This window comes from Zea mays, chromosome 1, assembly GCF_902167145.1.
Source record: "Zea mays cultivar B73 chromosome 1, Zm-B73-REFERENCE-NAM-5.0, whole genome shotgun sequence".
Taxonomy (NCBI): Eukaryota; Viridiplantae; Streptophyta; class Magnoliopsida; order Poales; family Poaceae; genus Zea; species Zea mays.
Window position 1 is genome coordinate 208,887,664 of NC_050096.1, and position 12,431 is coordinate 208,900,094.

A 12,431-nucleotide genomic window follows, 5' to 3' on the forward strand; every position below is an offset into this window, starting at 1 on the left:
ACATCATCCTCCGAGGACAAAGAAACAATCCAACGCGTCGGAAAGGTAATGAGGATGATCCGCAAGATTAATCTAATGGGTGTGCCCCTGCAGGTCGAGGATCTTCTCTTTAACATTGACAGGAAAAAGCAAAGAAAGAGAGGATGCTTCGCATGTGGGGAGAAGGGCCACTTCAGGGACAACTGTCCAAATATGGCCAAACCCAAAAAGGAGAGGAGCAAAGACAAGGCGCTAACAAGTGTTAGAACGTGGGATGATTCTTCAAGTGAAGATGAACCTCCAAGGACGCGCAGCCACCGGTCCTCGTCACGATCATCACGGTCATCACACAAATGCCTCATGGCAAGAGGTAACAAAAGCACTCCATCCTCTAGTGATGAAAGTAGTAGTGATGATGAAGGTGAGGGAAAGGCCTCTCTAGATGAGCTTGCGGAAGCCGTGGAATTTTTCCAGGATGTTTGCACTAAGCAAAAGGCTCAACTTAAAACTTTGAAAAATAAGTTGGTTAGCTCTCAAAATGATTACAAAGGTTTGCTAGAAAAATTTGAAACTCTTACAAACTTAAATAGTGAGCTATCAACTAAAATTGAGCTATTAGAATCTAGTGCTCCATCCACTGCTACCGATGATGGCCTTATTAAAAAGAATGAAAAACTGAAAGCTAAGTTAGCTAGCTCCCAAGAAGCTATTGAAAATTTGCTAAAGAAAATGGAAATTCTTAGCATACACAATAATGAGCTAACTACTAAGCTAGAAAACATTGGTAGCACCCCAACAGCATCTTTAGTTGAAATACCTGAAATAATTAAGAAAGATGTTTCTACTTCCTGCTTTGATTTAATTAATGATTCTAACCCCTACAACCAAGTCGTTGTTGAGAATATTATTGTAGAGACATGTTCGGATGAGGTTGCAAAGGAAAATGAACAATTAAAGCAAGAAGTGGCTCGCCTTGGCAAGGCTTTGTATGACAAGAAAGGCAAAGCCAAACAAATCCAACCTCCACAGGATAACACCACTGCGGGAGTGAACAAGCCTATGGAGGGAGAAACTGTGATTTGTAGGCTATGCCACAAGGAAGGCCACAAGTCTTTCCAATGCAAGGCGATGACCGGGGATAAACAAAGGCAAAAGCTCAAGCAAAAGCCATCAAGCAAAATCTCCAGCACCTACATCAAAAAGGTGAACAAAAAGAATGCTACACCATATTTGATCAAGAAGAAAAAGAATGGAAAGGTGATAGCAATCAAGGCCAACAAGCAAGCCAACAAAGGAAAGTGGGCCAAACGCATCTGGGTGCCAAAGGAAATAATTTCAACCATGAAAAGCACCAAAAAGGTTTGGATCCCAAAAGGGAAGTGAGTGGACCGAAGGTCGTAGGGAAAATTTGGAGACTTGGCTAAATTGGGATGTATATCATGGGATACATCATATTGGATCAAGTTTATTGCCAAGTGGGCTAGTGAAAACTTTGGACCCAAATTTCCCACCCATGACTAAGGTAACTAGTTTTATTGTATTCTTCATTTTTAGATATGCGTATCTATTTACCTTCTATCTAGTTTACCTGTCTGGCCTAGTATTACATTTGTTATGCACTTTTATTTAAAAACATGCATACTAGGTAAATCACATGGTAGGATTGCTTGCTTTCGATTCATACACTTAAGCAAACCTACATGGCTTAAAATGTTTATTTAAGCAAGGCACATAGCTTCTATATCACTCCATAGTAAATGATGCATAAATTGAAAATTTTGAGTTCTACAAGTTGTATCATTTAACTTATATGTGCCAAAGTTGGGATTATGGATAATTTGCCCCTCTTGATATCAAATCAAAGTGCATGTCTCCTACAAGTATTCAAAACTTGTATGCACACCTTTAGGGGGAGGTTACTCTATAATCTAACACTTTGAGACTAACACCTTTTCAAGTCTATTTCTTGTGATAGTCTCATTGTAAGGAAAATGAAGTCCCCGGAGAAAGACAACAATCTTCCACTGCAAAATCTCCAAGAACTCTCATGTCTCTCAAGCTCACCATTGACTTTCAATTGGTATCTTTTGAGACTACATTTAGTATCATTTACATGTCTTCTCCAACATTTGATTAGACTATATTGCATATCATATGCTTCCATGTTGCTAAAAATGCATAAGTAGTTAACTCATATTTTGTTACCTATGCATAAGGGAAGTTAGTCTTTTCAAATCATGTCTTGCACCTCTAATTTTCACATGCTTTTTCCTAAGTTGAGGATCTCTGTCAGGGGGAGTATTTCTTCATCTCTAAAGGGTGGAGAAAAACTCTTTCTAAAGGAGAATACTCTTTTAGGGGGAGTAATCTTTTGAGGAGCTCCTTCATGTGGTATCATTCATGGTTTAATTTAATATCCTTCCAGTGATATCATTTGATACAATTCTTGTTGAGGGCAAGCTTTTATTTACTTCCTACATGCTTTTAATGTCTTCCTTTTCGGTGGTTGATGCCAAAGGGGGAGAAGTTTAGGGACCAAAGCAATGAAAACTATATCAAACACAAAACACCACCAATTTAAAATTTTATATTTCCAAATGGTTTGTCCAGTGGTTTTGGTTATTTGGTCCAAAAATAGGAAGTAAGTGAATTATGGAGTTAGGGGGAGGCTTAAGTCCATAATATCACATTGTGGGGACAATCATGCATCCTAGCAAGTAGATTGCACATTTTAATTCAAATACTTGTATTATTTGCTTGCTTTGGTTGTGTTGTCATCAATCACCAAAAAGGGGGAGATTGTAAGGAAAATGGACCCCGGGCCATTTGGCTAATTGAGTTTTGGTGTTTGATGAACAACACAATCCGTGAACTAATAAGTTCTCTAGTGTTTGTGTTTGTAGTTCACAGGATGCGAAGAGAATTGGACCAAGGCAATGAGGATGCAACACCTCAAAAGAAGACATAAAAAGATGCATAGGAGTCCAATACTCAAGAACAAAGAAGCCCGAAGAAATCAGCGAAGAAATGCAAGACAAGGGCTGTCAGCCAGCGCCAGGTGGCGCACCGGACATCGGTGTCCGGTGTGCACCGGACTGTCCGGTGAGGCACCGGACAGTCTACGCAGAGAGGCCGCAGACAGGCGCTCTCTGGCTGTAGCACCGGACTGTCCGGTGTGCCAACGGGCAGAAGGCAACGGTCGGATCCAACGGTCGACTGCTACAGGCGCCAACGGTCGGCTGACGTGGCGTGCACCGGACATCTACTGTTCAGTGTCCGGTGGTGCACCGGACTGTCCGGTGCACCCGTCGACAGAAAGCTGCTGCTTTCTGTCCAACGGCTAGTTGAGGGTGTGGAGGCTATAAATACCACCCCAACCGGCCATTCTCAGGTGTGGGAGCCCAAGCAACATACCAAGGCATATAGTGCACATTTCCAAGAGCTCAAACACCCAAGTGCTTAATAGAATCACTCGGTGATTAGCGTAGGTGCTTTGCGAAGTGCTTAGGTTAGTTAGACCGCTTTAGCGCTTGCTCTAGGTGAACCCTAGTTAGTTGAGTGAGTTTTGTAAAACCACACAACCCCTCGGCTCTTGCTTGAGCCGTTGTAATTGTACCGAGTGGGGCGAGAGTCTTGCGAGACCGTGACAACCGTGTTTGTGTCACGGCCGCCACCGTGTACCGGAGGGAACGAGGCCCGCGGCGTTTCGGCCGGAAGCTCGATAGTGGAGACGGCGGGGAGCGTCCGAGAGGAGCCGAAAGCGGAGCACCACTTGCGCGTGGAGAAGGCCCGTGGCTCTCTACGGAGTTACTCGACCGTGGTGCTTGGCCCTCGCGTGGGCTTCCCTTTGCGTAGGGGCACCAACGAGGATTAGTCGGGACCTTGCGTGGTTCCGGATACCTCGGTAAAAATACCGGCGTCTTCCACGAGAGTTTGCTTCTCTACTTAGCTCTTTACATTCCGCATTTATATTAAGCATTTTAGTTTCAATCTTGTAGTCATACTTATTTAGTGTAGATTGAAACTTAGCCTTTGCGGTAGAGATAGCAACACTTAGACAAAACCTAGTTTGCACATTCTAGTTTTGATTATTTGCATAGGTTTTGCTCTAGGGATTTAATTGTGGCCTAATTTAGTAAAAGTTTTAGAAGTCCTAATTCACCCCCCCCCCCTCTTAGGCGTCACCCGTTTCCTACAATTATCTTTCAATTTTAGAATTGGAGACCCACAGACTTGATTAGGTATGTGCACTTTAACTCCTGTGAAATATTACATGAATGCCAAATGGTTGAAGCTGAATTGCTGAAATGAACATGAGCTTCCCTTTTAGAAAAGAGGGGAAACAGTTGTGCTCTTATCTGCAAAGCTTACAATACCAGTGAACTTTTTTGTATTTTGATTTTGTTTTTTCTCTTCCGGTGTGTGTTTCGGTCCTGTGGATTATCTTATTTTTCCTAATCTAATACAATGAAGAGGCAAGTCTTTTGCCGCTTCCTTTCAGAAAAAAACAATACCAGTGAACTACAATCGACATGTCCTCATGACCAGTGTGTATCATATGGCAGAAATAACAAAAGCTGAACAATGTATTAGAAATTGTATAATTACCTTCATCTATCTTTTCTTTCTCCCAGCAAACATGCAAATAGCATAGCGCTTTCCTATACTTTCTGAGGTCCATATACCAAGTTTGACAGTATTTCACACATAGGTATACTATTGACTATGATCTCTTTTTAGCCGAGAAAACTGAAGATGCAGCGCTGAAGCATCATAAGAGAACTGAAGATATGGCATACCATTTGTCCAACATATGCACTCTCCTTACGATATTGTTGTTGCTGCTCAGTGTTCCTCAGCCCAACTGATGGTTTGAGCACCTAGATGCCCATCACGGTCGCAGTAACCTAAAGACGCAAATATTCTGCTTTTCATCAACTTTGGCACAAAATTGCAGTACAATCTCACATGACAGAGGGAAAAAGGGAGTGAAAAAATACCGTGAAAAGCGCATCGCTAGATCAACGTAGGCCAAGAGGAGGAAAGCAAAAGAAAGAGAATCAGCCGGTTCTGCGTGTGCGGAGAAGGAAGGGAAGGGAAAGGGCATGGTCCGAGACGAGACACCGATACCTTGGTGTACACACAGAGAATGGAATCTACAGTGTTGGTCATCGTTGTCAACTATATGGCGGCAGTGCTCATGTAGCTCCATGCCCTGATGTGCCTCCTCCAACACCGTCTCCCTGTACGCGAACATCTGGAAACAGTAGGTCAGGATATAATTTTTTGTTAAACAAATACATGTTCTGATATCAGTATCAGAATATTCAGTATTCAAGAAGAGTTCAGAGATGATTCCAGATCATGGCATAGCACACAGGGAGAGTGGAACAAAGATTATATGAGAACTAAAGCAGAATTTGGAAGACAATTACATGCTCAGTCATCCATGCTCATGCCTCAACCAATGCTAGAAGTCAAGCTAGAAAAAAATCTTTTATATAGCATAGTTCCAAAGAAGCAATCCATCATCCCCTTCTCCTCCCTCTGCATTTTTCTCATTTCCAATTGCCAGCTGAAACCCCTCTTGTCTCTCAAATACCTCTCGGTCAACTTCAATTAACTAAATTCGTGAAGACAAATTGCAGGGCAGCAGCCTCTAAGAGATCAAGCATCTATGGTTCTCGTGCAGCAAGAAGAAGCTGAGGCAGAAAGGCGTTGATCCCAACACCCACAAGCCACTTACTGAGGCTGATCGCGGTGGTGCAGCTCCCCTAATCAGCACCGAGAGAACCTTAGGGCCCAAGGACGTCAACCCATCAAGCACTGGTCCTCTAGGGAACTTGAGCCCCCTCCTCAGCGAGACGGCTCAATCAACAATGCTGATGCCCGTGTATGACAAGAATCATGCTGAAACACCAAACTTGGCACGCCCTACTGAGGGTGTAACAACTACTATTGTGCCGCTAAGTTGGGGTCATTTCGTGCTTGCTTACCAGGACCAGGTTTAATTGCAAAAGAAAAAATGGAAGCAAATACACTGCAAAAGTTAAATGCTCAAGCCAGTCCCCAGTCATTCCTACTTTGCCTGAATGTCAAACCAATTTTCTGAATGTCAAGTGCATATGGTCATATAGAGTAGTAGAGATTATCAGATGATCTACCAAAACATCACTATCATCAGGATACTTATTTGTTTAAAATTACAGCAAAACAAAGGTGTCTCCATACCTTCTCAGTTATTAATAATGGTTGGCAGAGCTTCCTCTCTAGAGACCAATACTGAAGTATTTGATTTAAGTTCAGTTCGTAATCTATAAACAGTAGAAAATGAAGTCAGTAACTTAGAGAGCAAACTTGGTTCCTAAGTTTTTCTGACTCAAGCCAGTCCCCTGATTTAGTAGTGCAGGGTCCTAAGCAATAATCATACGTTGTAAACTATTCAAGTCATCGAGTAAACAATATATGAAAGCACGTACTCATAGTAATCGTGCAGAAACTGCATAGATACTCAACGAATCATGGAAAGTAAAACAGAGCGAAGAGCATGCTAGATTGAGCTTTGAGGTCTAAGATAAACACCCTTGCCAAAATAATCAGATCCTCCATCCCTCAACTCCAAGACCTCATATATTCCTGAGAGATCAATTGTTCAAAGATATAGTGTCAAAATTTTCTATTCATAGATGTCGAACGTATGGAATTTGAGGTCTAAGATAAGCAAATAGTCTAACTGCTGTGCCATATTGATTCGATGGAACTTGAGGTCACCAGTGTACTTTGCTTTCCCCCAATTTTTTCAGCGTTAATCCCTACTATGAACAGCTAGCTACAGGCAATCCAGCATCAAACACATGAATTTTGGAACAACTATGTACATACCCGCATCACATGCCGCTCGCTCTAACCTTTAGATCGGTTGCAGGCAAACTCTCGAATAATAGTTGTTTCTTCCCCTGAGGGTGGTCAAATAGGGCAGCATCAAATTGGCCATTAAACAAATTTCAGGGTTTCATATAACTTAATAAGAAAGATAATGCAAATTATCAAACAAATTAAAACTTCAGGCAGTAGTGTCCGAAATGATTTTTATGTGCAACTAAAAGTACAAGAAAACATAGCAACACAATAGCAAATTAATACATACCTGAATTTTAGGCTCTTCTTGAATGCCATGAGATTGAGTCTGACTTAAGCTTGTTGCAGCTAAAGGCTTAGGCGCACTCAATTGTTGTGACTGGCTTTCCATGCCAGCACTGACTTTTGAAGATCCCAAGGCTTGATTGACTTGTTTTGCATGCATCACAGCAAAAGAATTATGTGAGAATTTAGAGTTTTGGCTAACAGTTTCATTATTCATGTGTGTTGTTGGAGCAAAAGAAATAGTTTTTTGCTCCTTGTTTGCTGATTGTTGCCTTGTAGATTGATTACCTGGCGCATTTCCAGACACTATGGATCGTTTTGGCACACTCCTAGATATTGTGGTCACAGCTCCCTGAATCAAGTGTGCTCTTGGATTGGAATCTGCCATTTGTGGTCTAAATGGTGCAGCTGGACCTCCAACTGGCCGCAGAAATGGACGTGCATGAATACTATTTGCCCCAAACACTGGTGAAGATGTTTGTGGTCGCTGCACGTGATGCTGCATTGTTTGTACTGGTATGGAGTTATTGGGTGGATGAGTTTGTAACATATGGACCCCTTTCCCATCTGACATGTTTCCCATTTTATTAGCCTTATGCAAATTGGTTTGTGAAGGTGGATTACCCGTATTACTCCGCATTTGGCCAGACGAGGAAGGCCGAAATTGAGGTGGTCGAGTGCTGGCAATAGCTTGTCTCATAGGGATGGTGTGCGCCCATGGATATCCCTTCTGTTCATCTCCTGTCACAGAACCACTGGGAGCAGTCTGCTGACCAGAAACTTGACCTGATAAAGAATAGTTGCTTGGGTTTGTCTGAGGGCTTCGTTGTGCCTGAGCAAACATGAGTAAATAACCCACAAAACAAAACAAAAAGTGCTGGTAAGAATGACTAATAAGATTGCATCACACCAAAAATATAAAGCTATGGTGGCAAGACACGTTATGTTTACATATAACACAATGAAGTGGAAATATTATTTACCTGCATTTGATATTGTGAAGCAGCTTGCTTAAGCAATTTATCACCAACAATATTACTTACAGTTTTTAAGAAGTATTCCTTGCTGACTTCATTTATCTGTTAAAAATATAGGATAAGCATATTAATAGCTTTCATGCAAGTTCTATAAAAAAGACAATAAAAAATCCCATGTGATTACTTGTGACTTACTGACTTGCATCAGTATGTATCTTATAAGAGAAAATTAGTATTACTTGGGTGCAGTAGTAATAAAAATATCCAAACCGATGTTTGGTAGGAAAAAAGTTACTACTACAGTCCATATTTCTATTGTTCTGTGATTCTGATATGTTTATTAGAATTTTCTCGTCCTTGGACAGATTGACCAAAAGTTTCCAGTAAAAAAACAATGACATATGAACTTCCCTTCCAAGTTGGTCACCACTTTAATCACAGAAGAGAGAAGTAAGGCTTTAGTAGTAAAAAGAACAAAAATCAATTTTTCTAAGATAGGCAAACAGTCTAACTAATGTGTCATATTGATTCGATTGAACTTGAGGTCACCAGTGTACTTTGCTTTCCCCCAATTTTTTCAGCGCTAATCCCTACTATGAACAGCTAGCTACACGCAATCCGACATCAAACACATGAATTTTGGAACAACGATGTACATACCCGCATCACATGCCGCTCGCTCTAACCTTTAGATCAGTTGCAGGCAAACTCTCGTCATCCTATCCTCCAAACATAAAACATATTAATACATATGTACGTACATTAAAAGGTGTAGTACATTTGAATTTGCGCATTCATATTCCTTGGTCTAATGATTCAAAGCGTCGGTCCTAATTAACTAACAATCTTCAGTGCTCTTTATCTATCTAAATTTTAACTAAACAGTGGTAAGATCCTAAGCACCCATTTTTGCCTGTTAGACAACACTTATTGATCCAAGCGATGAATTCTATACAACTTTAGGGATGGATGAGGCATCACAGCTCCAATGACATATGTCGGTATAATTAAGTAAAGTGCATTTAAAAGAAAACAATTAGTATATGCAAGTGAGCTCCTGAGTCCCGAGTCTCGTTCCCACAAAAAAACAAGCAACCTCTTTGACTAATCAAATTGCTAAAGAACATTTAGCAAAAAGAACGTTGTTATTTCCTTCGAATAACAAATTTTGACATGTAAGTATGTGCCCTATATTTTATACTTCAGGGTATGAAAAACGGCGACACTATGCATATTGCTGCTCCAAGTATCATATAGATATGAATCTGAAATATTGTGTTCAACACTCAAGCTATTAGGCCATCGTGATTAGATTTTGGAGTGCCACCGTCAGAAATTGACCTTGGAGACTAAGATTGTGGTTCGCTTTGTTTTCGATGAAAATAAAGCAAGGGAGACCTTTCACTAATCTGGAAAGAAAATGATCAAGGAATCAATTGAATATTTTTTTCTTGCAGCCATTCCTGGGATACCAACATCAAAGATGGGCCATGAAAAAGCTATGGGGCAACAATTTGGTAAACTATTATCAGAGGAAGCATTCAACCGCATAAATGTTGTAGGAACACAAACCCATCAAAGATGCGCACTATCAAATAATAATATCAGATAATGAGCAACAAACCAACAGGACGATATCAACACATCTACTACTGTTAGTTCATCCAGGCATAGGGAACGACATGCTTACCTGCAGAAGTAGCAATCGTGGCACACTAGAAGCATATGCAAACTATTGACACCAGATCTTGCCTAACATGGTCTAAAATGCCACACACCCAGCACATCCCAGCACATTAAGTCGCTAATCGCCAAGGACCGAGACACTAAGTCTCAGATAAAACTCGAAGCAGGGAGCACAAGGAAGAAATAAAAAAATAAAACAAGACGACGAGCATGGAAACCCGCAAGGGAACGTACCGAACTCAACCCACTTGGTGGGCGATCAGATCCGAAGATGGAGCCTGGCGGGCACGCCTCCTTACGGTGGATCGAACTCATGTCCTTCTAGAGAAGAGGCCATTTTGCTTCCGGCGTTGTTGCCGTGGGCTTGCTCCAAGTCCAATAGAAGAGCCCCCTCTCCGGCGCTCGGCGTCCTCCGGAAGGCAGCAGTACCGCACTGATCCATCCTCAGTGGCCTCCTATCGCCGTAGGGCCCTGGAGCACGGTCTGGAGGGCAGTGGGGTGTTCGGTGTGGCGAGCGATGGCACCTACTGTAGCCCGTGGGGGCAGCTTCAGCCTTCAGCGGGCATTCCCCTCCTCGCACCGTCATCAGCCATTTTTAGATCTGAACCCTAGCTGAGCGCAAGCGGATACGGGGTCACAGGCGGGCCACAACGGAGCCGATCGTTACGACGGTCTCAGCGGTGGAGTGGTTCCCGAGCGGCGGGGAGGAGCGCCAGGAACCAAAAATCGAAGATAACCTGCAGCGAGCACAGGCACAGTGGCGGCGGCCGCCCGTGTCAGACGAGCATGGATGGTGGTGAGGGAACGTCAGACAGAGGATCACGTACCCTCTCGATGGTGGTCTCGACGACGGTGGACTTGGCAGCGGGCGCGACGGCGTTGCCGTTGGGCCCACCCACGATCCCGTAGCCGACGACGCCGTGCTTGGACGACACCTCGCCGGACGGCGCGAAGGACGCCATCGAGGCGACTGCCACGAGCCACTCTCCCCCCGATCTGCCTCACCTTCCATGTAGACAGAGGATCACGTACCCTTTCGTTGCCTCGCGAGCAGGATAGGACAGCTCCGTATCATGGGAAGGGAGGGTGTGCGGAGCCGTGGCTGAGCAGTTCCCGCGCTAGATCCGTGCGGTGCGGAGAAGGGGGTGGGAGGCGGGCATCACGCCAGGGGAGAGGGGGCACGGTGTCGGGGTGAGCTACAATCGCGGGCGGCGGCAGGCAGGCGCGGAACGGCCGAGGCGCGATCGCGAGATTAGCGACGCGTTCTGGGCGAGGATGTCGGGTGGGACTGTGGGAGGCAGAACGTCAGGTGTGTGGACGCCTACGGTCCTCTCTTAAGAAGTATATATATAGATTGTATATTAGGAGCCCTGAGCTTCCAATAACTAGAGGAAGCCCAGGCCAGACAGTGCAATTCGGTCGAGCCGGACCAGGTCCACACGTCTATAAAAGAAAATCCGGAGTGCTAGGGTTCAGTTTTTTACGCCCCATCCCGATTCATTAGCGACGGCGCGTGCGACGACGGCGGTTGCCCGATAGCTTGCGCGGTGGTGGAGCATCAGCCAGTGGCTGCGGTGGCCGCGGCTCCCCGACCTCGACGTGCAGTGGCTCCCCGACCTCGACGTGCGGTGGCAGCGATTCTTCGATCCAGAGTAGAGGCGGCGGTTCCCAGGTCGGCGGCGGCGGCTCCCCGATCCAGAGGGCGAGCGACGGCAGTGCCCTTGTGCGGGCAAGCGGTGGCGTCCCCGGGGCCCCGAGGCGGCGACACTTCCAAGGCCGGCGAGCAAGCGACGCCCCTCGATGTGCGAGTAGCGACGGCAACACACGAGGCGCGAGGTTCGAGCGGCGTTACGGAAGGTGCGAGGTGCGCGCAGCGACGATCGCGCATGATATCCTCCGATCCGGCGCAGTTCGGGCGGCCCGAATGACGACATACATCTGTGCTTATGTCGTCGACGACGTCCTCCAGAGACTACCTCCTTCGATTTGTATGTTTTTCGATTATTGTGTTTTATGCCTACCACATGTATTATTTACGCTAAAAACTGTACAATTTTATGCTTGAACACGAAGTTCCTATATCAGTTTGATGCCTGCGTATTTTTTGCATGCACATTGAAAAGGCAATTCCTTGATTTATGGTGTTCGTAATTTGCGCGCATGCAATGGAAACTCCCACGATTTTACCATAATTTTTGGATCTGTATAAAAATAGAAACCGAATGCATGCGGCTGTCATATTTTTTGGATCTGTCATAAAATTAGGATCGTAATAACAACCTACTAGAGCTATCAACCTCTCACATTGACTCGGTATTTACGCTTATAATTGATGGATTTTATACTCAAAACTTAAGGTTTTTACGCTCCACCCAGAGATACGTACACCAGTGAACAACATGCCAGTTTTTTTACGCAGTATAAGGAATTACATAAATACCTACAACGTGTAGTATAATTTGTATTAATATATATCATAAACTAGTTCTAATGCGTTTAGCTGCATGGCTGTTAGAGGGATCCTATATTTATGAAGGAAATAAAACATTAAATGCGACTTTTTGTTTCTATGAATGCAATTCATTTCCTTTCATTGCATATTCTTTCCATCATAAATTCGTGTGCATGCAGCTGGTAGCAGATTTT

The 12,431-nt window shown here is 43.9% G+C and overlaps 1 pseudogene across 1 annotated transcript; it reads right to left on the minus strand.

Moving 5' to 3' along the window:
* Positions 1-4,622: 4,622 nt before the first annotated feature.
* LOC100279202 (transcription initiation factor TFIID subunit 4b pseudogene) lies at positions 4,623-11,062 on the minus strand (annotated as a pseudogene). The gene is made up of 11 exons (NR_153842.1): positions 10,613-11,062; positions 10,020-10,522; positions 8,760-8,818; positions 7,747-8,201; positions 7,411-7,635; positions 7,127-7,266; positions 6,862-6,935; positions 6,211-6,293; positions 5,110-5,236; positions 4,980-4,995; positions 4,623-4,886 (listed from the first exon to the last, which is right to left on the minus strand). The product of NR_153842.1 is annotated as a transcription initiation factor TFIID subunit 4b pseudogene (transcript).
* Positions 11,063-12,431: the final 1,369 nt, after the last annotated feature.